At 34.7% G+C, this 8,827-nt stretch overlaps 1 long non-coding RNA gene across 1 annotated transcript; it reads left to right on the forward strand.

Moving 5' to 3' along the window:
* The first annotated feature begins 2,627 nt into the window (after nt 1-2,627).
* Nucleotides 2,628-8,372, forward strand: LOC131014111 (uncharacterized). Its single transcript, XR_009098056.1, has 2 exons — nt 2,628-2,928; nt 7,555-8,372. It is a non-coding gene; the product is annotated as an uncharacterized LOC131014111 (long non-coding RNA).
* The last annotated feature ends 455 nt before the right edge of the window (nt 8,373-8,827 follow it).

Raw genomic sequence — 8,827 nt, forward strand, 5'->3', positions numbered from 1 at the left:
GAAAGAAGTCAAGTTCGTTTGGACGGACGAATGTGAGCGAAGTTTTCAAGAGTTAAAAAAAAGACTTACTATTGCCCCAGTTTTAGCTGTTCCGAAAGCGGATAAAGAGTATACAGTTTACACTGATGCATCGAAGCATGGTCTAGGTCGTGTACTGATGCAAGAGGGAAAAGTTATAGCGTATGCTTCACGACAACTAAGACCACACGAGATGAATTATCTAACGCATGATTTAGAATTAGCAGCGGGAGTGCATGCTTTGAAGATCTGGAGACACCATCTCTACGGAGCACGGTGTGAGATATACACCGATCATAAAAGTCTCGAATACTTATTTGAGCAAAAAGATCTGAACATGCGACAAAGAAGATGGATAGAGTTAGTGAAGGATTACGATTGTGGAATAAATTATCACCATGGAAAGGCTAGCGTTGTAGCTGACACGTTAAGCAGAAAGAATCAGGGAGAGTTGGGTTTTCTCCTTACTCGAAAAGTGAACCTAATCAAGGAATTCGAGAAGATGAATTTGGAGGTAGTAATACCACCACAAATGACAGAAATAATAATTTCTGCACTGAGCCTTACACCTGACTTACGATCGAGAATAGTCAAAGCTCAAAGAAAGGATGAAAAGATGAAAAGGTTGCGAATGAAGATTCGAATCGAGAAAATGGAGAATTATCAAGAGGCGGCAGATAATGCCATTTTGTTTGAAGAGAGACTGTGTGTGCCTGATAAAGAAGAGCTGAAGAATGAAATCACGAGCGAAGCTCACGATACCCCTTACACCGCACATGCGGAAAGTATGAAAATGTACCAAGATTGAAACGACGCTTTGATAAGAGAATAAGAAGCGAGAGATGGCATCTTTCGTGGAAAGATGTTTGACGTGTTAACACGTGAAGGCGCCACTTTGGCAACCTCATACAATTACACCTATTAGAGACTTCCACAATAGAAGTGGGACCACGTAGCCATGATTTATGGCATCGATTGGCAAAATCGAGAAAAGGAAACCCAACAATTGGGTAATCGTCGATAGATTCTTTTGACGTTAGAGACAATATTTCTGTAAGTTTTCCCCATTTCGGGGAGTGTGTCTTTTTTTCGAGTTAAAGAAAAACTCAAACCGAGATATATAGGACCTTATGATGTATTAGAGGAAATAGGCCATGTAGCCTATAAACTAGCGTTGCCTTCGAGCTTCGCGAACGTCCATAACGTTTTCCATGTTTCTCAAATGAGAAAGTATGTGTTTGATCCAAAACACGTCATCCATCAAGAATAAATGTCCCTGGTACCAGATTTGAGCTACGAAGAGAGACCTGATGATATACTGGACCGGAAGATCCAACAATTGAGGAACAAGTCGATTTCCTTTGGTGAAAATCCAATGGAGACATCACGGTCAAGAAGAATCAACATGGGGACTTGAAGAGAAGATGAAAGAGAAGTATCCTGAGCTTTTTCCCGAAGTTGAATAACTCAAATTTCGGGACGAAATTTTTTTTAAGGGGGGGTAGGATGTAACACCCCGTACTTTTCCTTATGTTGTGAGATAGTGTTTTAACACTATTGATAGTACTGAGATGTCGAGATGCGAGACTACCTTTATTTTTTTTAGCAGATAAGACAAATTGTCTTTTAAATAGAGTTACGAGTGGACAAACCAATGATGGAGTTAGAGTGACGAGATTTGAGAAATGAGTTGAGTTAGAGATGCTGATTGAATTGAGCTGAGATTTTATTTTATTTCCAACTACCGGGAATAGAGTTACCGGATACCAAGTTATCAGAGATTGACTGTCCTATTAAGAAAATAGGAATAATGAGTTGGAAATAGAGTCGAGAAAGAAGGAGTGAAAACCCTTGATGAAAAGAGTCGGTCTGAGAGACGTTTAATCGTCCGTGTTTTACCGATTGCTTTGACGTGATGATATGTGAATTTACGTGACTGATTGATTATGTGATTTTCGTTACGTGTGCTTTTATGAGCAAGTTATTATGATTTTTATTTGAGCACTTTAGCACTTGGAATTTTAATTAAGTTTCCAAAGCAAGTGCGGTTTATTTTTACCAAGAAATCAAAGAATGCCGGTTTATGGAAATTTTTCCAAGCAAAATATTTTCAAATTATTTTTCCTATGATGAGGAATATTAAAATTGAGTGAGTGCACTAATATTAGGGCTATTTTTATTTTATTTTGGTCACATGAATAATTATGCTATGGCATGTTATTAGTGAGTAACATTTCCATGATTATTGTTATTATATAATTACCTCTTTCACATTACTATTTTAATTTCTCAAGCATGAAACTAAATACCAAATTGCCAAGTGGATTAGAGTATTATTTTAATTGAGGATGTAGAGATTGAGAGATCAAGGCATTAATTGCCAAATACTCCCTCCGTCCCAACTTTTAGTATCCAACTTTCCTTTTTTGGTCGTCCCACATTTTAGTATCCATTTCTATTTTTGGTAAAAGTAGGTGGGGCCCTTACTCCATTTTAATTATTTTAACTCTCACATAAAATGTGGGACCTTTATTCCACTCACAACACATCAATCACTTTATTAAAACCCGTGTCATTCTCAACTGGATACCAAAAGCCGGGACGGAGGGAATATTCACTAAGATCTCAAATCTTCCCTAAGATCTCATGTATCAAAACAAATCTTCAAAAATTCTCTCTCTCTTCCTCACCCATCACTCACGCCTAACTCTCTCTCTCTCCCTCATCTCTCACTTTTCCTCCATTGACAACCATTGTTGAGACCTTCGGAGCTTCCTAAAATCATACCAAACACACAAATCCACCCCTAAATCTTACTTAAACACCTTCAATCTCATTGGATTCAAGAAGATCCTTGGAGTTTGATTTCAAAGCTAGAAAGAGAAAGTTTGATTTTGGGTGTAAGCTTGGGTAAGTGATCTTTATATTCATAGATCTAACTTGTATGATGTTATATGTGAGTATTTTTGGAAGATTGAAGCAAGAAATCACCCCCTTCTTTTGTTCTTCAAATTATCGAAGATATGGGTTTCTACCCTTTAAAAATTTTTCTTTTTCTTTCCTTAAATTGGGGTGAGATATGTGATCTATGATATGATTGGTGATGATTAATGTGTGTTTTGAAAGGCTATGCCTTGAGATGCAAAAATTGATTGAGTTTAGTTTACCCAAAATTGGGGAATTTTGAGTTGATGTTTTAAATGATGAATTGATGATGAGAATGAGTCTATGAGAAGTCTAAGATGATATTGATGGATTAAATTGAGGATATGATGTTAATTGATGACTTTGATGTGAGTTAGTTTGATAAAATTAGGGATATGTGCATCTATGCCCTAAATTGTTAATTGATGGTTTATATGTGAGATTAAATGGTTAAAATTGATAGATCCATGATTAGATTAATGTTTCATGTGTGTTTGTAGGATTTCAAAGAGTTTAGTTTAATAAAAATTAGGATTTTCTTGCCTATGTGTTAATTAAGTGAATTAGCTTAGGATAATTGTAATTGAGCATGATATTTGTGTCTAGTTATGTTTGATTTAGTTAATTGTTGGCTATATAAAATTTTGACTTAGTTTAGTTTATAGGGATTTTGAGTTTTCATATATTGAGAGGTTGATGCTTGGGTTTTTAAGGTCATATATGAGTGATTGAGTAATTTTGAGCATGAAAATGAGATGAATATTGAAACAATGCGTTCTTGAATCGTTTTCTTGAGATTTGAGTTTGAGATGTAAGAGAAGAGTCAAGCTTGAGTTGTGATGAGTAATATGTTCATACTTGAATGTTTTTAAGTGCTATAAGTGTTGAAGTTGAGTTTTAAGAAGTTTTTATTGATGAAGTGTAGAGTCGAGCATGTTTGATTGTGTGTTTGAGTTGGGAGATGTTTTTCGTGACACACTAACATACTGATTTCGAGGGGTTGTTGTTACCCAAACACCTTGAAAATTTTATGACACGTTTATATGAGAGTCGTGACGGTAAAACTTAAAGTCATTTGGACTTTGTTTGCTATCTATTATATAATAGGATTAAGCCTTAACCTATGTGGCATATCTAAAATCTCACCATTTCAAAATTTACCATATATAATCTTCATCATTTATTAATTAATTAACTATTACATTCTATATAAAGATTCATTAATCATAATAAATATAATTAATAATATATATATATATATATATATATAATATTAACATTACATATAATCTAAATTAATAAATTTTATTATTTATTTTTTCTAGATAAAAATTAGATTTACATGTCTGATAAGAAAAAAATTATAATCTATATACGATAAATTATTTTAATTGAATGTTAGTGATTAGATGTATATTTGTTATTAATTTTATATTTCTCAATAGCGTACATATTCTATGTATATGTTGCAATATATTAAATTGTATATATATATATATATATATAATATTTATATTCTTAATTTTCAATAAAATTAATTTTGAATTGAGACATGCACGTATATGTAAATTATAAACGGGTCCGGTCATTGATTTACATGTTTGCATAATAAGGCACAAATTCTATAAACTGATTACTTTAAAACAAAATCTTATTATATGTCTATCAAAATAATTAAAATTTTATTTTTATTTTTTATAAAATAAATCCATACATTTTATTTATATAGGGAAGAAAAATATTTTTTTCATTTCTGCAAACTTTATTTGCTTCTGTTCGTCCATTACTACTACAACAACAACAACAACAACAATAATAATAATAATAATAATAATAATAATAATAATAATAATAATAATAATAATAATAATAATAATAATAATAATAATAATAATAATAATAATAATATCTATTCTATAATACGATTAGGCCTTAGCCTACGTGGCAGGCCTCAAATTCTTTCTTTTCAATCTCAATCTGCAACGTGGCATTTGAGAATCCAATTTATATATTCTCATTCTCACTTTTAAAACAAAAGTCAGGTCTCCCTCTTCCTCACGCCTCCATTTTCCTCACCCCATCGCCGCCGTCCCTGAATCAGGTCGGCGTCGTCTCCCCCTTCATTGTCTCTCTCTTCTCTCAATCCTTTTCTCTCTCTAAAGTTGATTGCACACTCAAATTGAGCCCTAATTCCCCTCTTAAACTGCCCGCCTCTCTCTCCCTCTAAATTCAGGCGTTGCTCCGCCTCATCTCTGACTCCCTCTTCCATTTCTTAATTAGTTCGATTCTGATTCCACTTCTTAAACCCATGAGAATTCTCCATTCGAAGCAATTAATACAAGAGCCCTAAGATTTCTTTTTCCTATAACCCGTTGTCGTTCCTTCTTCTAAACTCCGGCAAAATAGTCACCGCTGAGCTTGCGGTTCGTCCGTTGCCGAGTCAGCGCTGAGTTGAGCTGCCAGAGCAGAGATGCCAGAGCCAGAGCTAGCCAGAGCAGAGATGCCAGAGCCAGAGCTAACCGGAGCAGAGATGCCAGAGCAAAGCTTCCAGAGCAGAGTTGCCAGAGCAGAGCTTCCAGAGCAAAGCTGCCAGAGCCAGAGCTAACCAGAGCAGAGCTTCCAGAGGGCCAGAGCCAAGTTGCCAGAGCAGAGCTGCCAGAGCAGAGATGCCAGAGCTAAGTCATTAAAGTCAGAGCCAGAGCCAAGTCGCCAGATCCAGAGTTAGAGCTAAGTCGTTAGAGTCAGAGCCAGAGCCAAATCGCCAGATCCAAAGTCAGAGCTAAGCTATTGGAGCCAGAGCGCGGAACCACACGTCAGAGACAATTCGCCAGAAGGCGGAGCTATTTAGCAGAGCGGAGCCAAAGAGTAAAAGTCTGCCCCAAGGAAGGAAATCCAGAGCTACTAGACAGAGCGGGATGATGAGGACAGAATCCAGCTCTGTAATTAGGGGACAACGACCTGACAAGTTATAATATAATAATAGCCTTAATTAGTTTAATGGCGAGCATGCGGAATAGATGACCAAACGAATTCACTACTTTACCCCGACTGTAATGCCTATAAATACCTACGATGATGAAATAAAGCACACGCTCTCTATTTTACTGCTTTAAGATCTCTTCTCTTTCCTTTCTCTCTAGAGTTTGAACTAATAAAATTACATATATAAATAAAATATCTAAATTGTTATAGTTATGTTTGTTAGATAGTTGACAATTGGAGTCATGGTTGAATATAATTTCATATTTGATGATGCTCTCTCAAACTCTAGATGAGATGATGCTCAAAACTCCGGACGAGATGATGCTCTTTCAAGTTTTAGACGAGATGATTCTCTTTCAAGTTTCAGACAAGATAATGCTCAGAAGTTAGAGATGATCTGTCAAGTTTGCGACGAGATGATGCCCACAACTTGGTTGGTCTTAAAACTCCAAATGATACGATGTTCGATAAATCAATTATGGTCTTTTAAATATCAGGCGAGATTATTTTCATAATTAATTATGCTTTTAGAAGTTCGGAATTATATGATACTCACAATTCAATTATGATTTTTCAAACTCCATATAAATTATGGCCAAAAGGCAAAATAAAAAAAAAAAATTGAACAAAATTAATAAATCTTGTAACAACAAATGCAACAAATCAATCCGCCATCATACCTATGTCAAATTTATATGTATTTCTACTCTTTTTTTTTCTTATGCGTTAACTTTTTATAAAATTTCTTATGAAAACTAATGGGTATTTTTATGATCTCAACAAAATTAATAATTTAATTGCTAAAAGTTGTTGAGATTAATATAATTTAAAATGTATTACTAATTTAATTTAAATTAATTAATTATATAAATAATTTACATAAAAAATTATTTTATATAATTATCATAAGAATAACATAAAATATATAAATTACAAGGTAATACACTAGTTTTTATAAAATGCAAAACCAAAACTGCTACGTTCTGCCGAAATGTTCGGTTAGTAGCCAATAGAGTCACCTTTTTCAGTATCTTTCCCTAACTCTTTGGAGTCCAAATTTTTATTGTTGAGATATTAGTATCTTATCTAAGTAACCACCAAATTGCAGACCTTTTCGGCAACGTTTACTATTTTTCAAAAATCAAAGTTTTCGATTGCTCAAAACTGCCGAATATGGTAGACTGTAGTAAAACAGTCATATCTTCTAAAATACTTGGAGTTTTAATTCCTACTTTTTTTTTGAATGAAACTAGACTCAAAGAGGTTTCAGATGGCATAGGTCACGACTCCATTGGACTTCTGTACCGAGTGTGGTGAGGTTTTGAAATCGAGTCAGTGCAGAGTGAAGTTGGTTTTTGACTTGTCTATGTGTGTTTTTATATGCTTAAGTGTTTTTGCTTGTTTATGTGCTTGATTGCTATGAGTTTGATCCGAGTTGAGTGTTAAGCCGAGAGAAGGATGTGTGAATCCTTAGAAGTTAAGTATACCTAGGGATTGAGTTTTATTGGGTAAATAGACGTTGAGTGAAAAGTTATAGTTCGAGACGAGATTGGTTTTAGTAAATGAGTTTCTGACTAAGGTTTGTTTTATCACATGAACCTTCGATGACGATGATGATGATTTATGAAGGCCGAGCGAGACGAAGAAGTATGTCGCCTGTTTTCTTTCCGAAACTAAGCGAGGGACTTCAGGTGGGCAATATTTTGAGTATACGTATATCGTATGAGCTTTCTAAAATGATTTGATGATGTTATGACTTTATCAAATGCTTTGAGATAAATGATGTTTGAGAACTGTTTGACTTGCCAATTTTTTATGTTGAGCTTGTGTGTTACCCTCTACTAATTAGACGAATTCGGTCCTGCCACAAGCGGGATTTTGTGCACAGAGGTGACCGCGAGCCGTCTTCGGGTCGGCCGGTCACGGTACTTGAGAGGGAGGCCTACTTCTCAGTACCTTTGATGATGATGAGTTGTAGATGTGGTACATACATGACGAGTACTTTGATAGCGCTATCGTTTCTTTATGATGTTAGGTTTATTCAAACTGCTTACACAGGTTCATTTACGTTAAATTTATTCCTGTGTATTGCTAAGATATGGCAAGTTTCAAACCTATAGCTCTAAGAGCACCTTTCTTGTTTTTCGGCGTTTGCCCACTGAGTATTATGTACTCACGCCCTGCATATATTTCTAAATGTGCAGGCTAAGCAAGGAGCGAGAATGGTCTGGTGCTGGTGCGGGAACGTTTCAATCGATGTATTTATATTACCGTATTGCCTTCATGTTGATAAAGTCTTGATAATTGAGATACTTCATCTTTTCTTTTGAATTTTAGCAATTCACTCGCGGTTATATGTCTTCATACATATAATCGATTCGTCTTTTGCTGCGATACTCTGCATATTATGATTCCTTATGAAAAATGAGCTATACCCGTTTTATTTTTGTTCTTGAAATTCTCGATATTTATGGAGTTATGACGATGTTGACGTTTATACCCCTGGAGTTGATTTATGAAGATTTCCTTAACACTTTTCATGTGAGCTTCCGCTTGATGTTCAACATATTATTCTTGTCTTTTATTCTTCTAAAATAGTCGTATCGATACTCGTACCCCGCTATCACTAGCATCGGGATCGGGCTGCGACATTTTGTGTACCCAAAAGACGCGACGCTTTATTCAGATGGGATCTTCTGTCCTAAAATTTAATGTATTTCACTATGTCCAACTTTTAACTTGTTATAATTTTTAATTATTTAAAAAAAAAGATAATTAAGATGGGGACATGGTGGAACACACTAGGATTTATAAATTTTAGGATTTATAATTATTATTTTTATGTATATTTGAATTAGTAATGAATTATTTGAGTTAATTAATTCGAAAACTAGGATATACA

The sequence above is a fragment of the Salvia miltiorrhiza genome, chromosome 3 (genome assembly GCF_028751815.1).
Source record: "Salvia miltiorrhiza cultivar Shanhuang (shh) chromosome 3, IMPLAD_Smil_shh, whole genome shotgun sequence".
Taxonomy (NCBI): domain Eukaryota; kingdom Viridiplantae; phylum Streptophyta; class Magnoliopsida; order Lamiales; family Lamiaceae; genus Salvia; species Salvia miltiorrhiza.